Here is a 1,713-nt window from a genome sequence, read left to right as displayed (position 1 = left end):
TCTGGTTAGTTGCTAAATATTTTTGAATAGATATTCTTGATTATTTTATGAATAAAATATATTGTAACCGCTCGGCCTTGATATCATACTGTACATTATGCCCCCCAAGTCCGAGTTAACCATTCGGTTTTAGTCGAGGTTAACTATAGGACTTATGAGTTTGAAGGAGGCTTTTCTCGTTGTATTGAGGAGCTTTGCTTTTCATGTCGTTGTATTGAGTACGCTCGATTTTTGTTTTCAACTTTCTAGTTGACGAGAGAGATTTACCTCCCGGTTTTTCCTTCAACGAGAGGGATTTACCTCTCGGCCGAAAGGGATTTACCGCTCGGTCTTTGTTTTCAACTTTCTAGTTGACGAGAGGGATTTACCTCTTGATTTTTTCTTCAACGAGAGGGATTTACCTCTCGGGCGAGAGGGATTTACCACTCGGTTTTTTCTTCAACGAGAGGGATTTACCTCTCGGCCGAGAGGGATTTACCGCTCGGTCTTTGTTTTCAACTTTCTAGTTGACGAGAGGGATTTACCTCTGGGTTTTTTCTTCAACGAGAGGGATTTACCTCTTAGCCGAAGGGATTCACCGCTCGGTCTTGTTTTCAACTTTCTAGTTGACGAGAGGGATTTACTTCTCGGTTTTTTCTTCAACGAGAGGGATTTACCTCTCAATCGAGAGGGATTTACCGTTCGGTCTTTGTTTTCAACTTTCTAGTTGACGAGTGGGATTTATAGCTCGGTTTTTTCTTTTCTTCAACGAGAGGGATTTACCTCTCGGCCGAGAGGGATTTACCACTCGATCTTTGTTTTCAACTTTCTAGTTGACGAGAGCGATTTACCTCTCGATTTTTTCTTCAACGAGAGGGATTTACCTCTCGGCCAAGAGGGATTTACCGCTCGGTCTTTGTTTTCAACTTTCTAGTTGCCGAGAGGGATTTACCTCTCAGTTTTTTCTTCAACGAGAGGGATTTACCTCTCGACCGAGAGGGATTTACCGCTCGGTCTTTGTTTTCAACTTTCTAGTTGACGAGAGGGATTTACCTCTCGGTGAAAACCGAGAGGGATTTACCTCTTTGGCCTTCAATTGGAACCGAGAGGGATTTACCTCTTCGGCCTTCAATAGGAATCGAGAGGGATTTACCTCTTCGGCCTTCAACATAAACTTTTGACGAAAGGGATTTACCTCTCGGTCTTCTTCATTAACTTTTGGCGAGAGGGGTTTACCTCTCGGTCTTCAGCATCAACGAGAGGGATTTACCTCTCAGCCGAGGGGGATTTACCGCTCGGTCTTTAACTTCAAATTCTTTTCTGAGGGACTGTCTTTGATTTAATAACTATATAAAATAGTTGTTATAATATCTATTATCAATTAGATATTTTATGAAACATTCATATTTCAAAAATACTTATCTTGTTGATGATGCCTCATGTAGAGATGATGATTCACGTAGTGTAATTTTCACTTTGATGAAAGTTTCCGGTGTTGATCCGAATAGTGATGTCGAGACTGAATGCTCGTCTTTATTTCTTGTGGTTTCTGATAATCTTTTTGGTGCTTTGTTGTTCCTTCATGCTCCTTGTGATCACCATTTGGGTTTGCCGCTCGGCCCCACGGTGGGCGCCAAAATGTTTCGGTAGATTTTTTGGGGACCGAGACACTAACCTTTTCTGACGTGGCTTTCCCGCTTTCTGGCGCTTGGATTGACCAGATCGCTCGCTTTT

This window comes from Vigna radiata, unplaced genomic scaffold (genome assembly GCF_000741045.1).
Source record: "Vigna radiata var. radiata cultivar VC1973A unplaced genomic scaffold, Vradiata_ver6 scaffold_208, whole genome shotgun sequence".
In the NCBI taxonomy this organism is placed as follows: domain Eukaryota; kingdom Viridiplantae; phylum Streptophyta; class Magnoliopsida; order Fabales; family Fabaceae; genus Vigna; species Vigna radiata.
Note: the sequence above shows the minus strand (reverse complement) of the source record.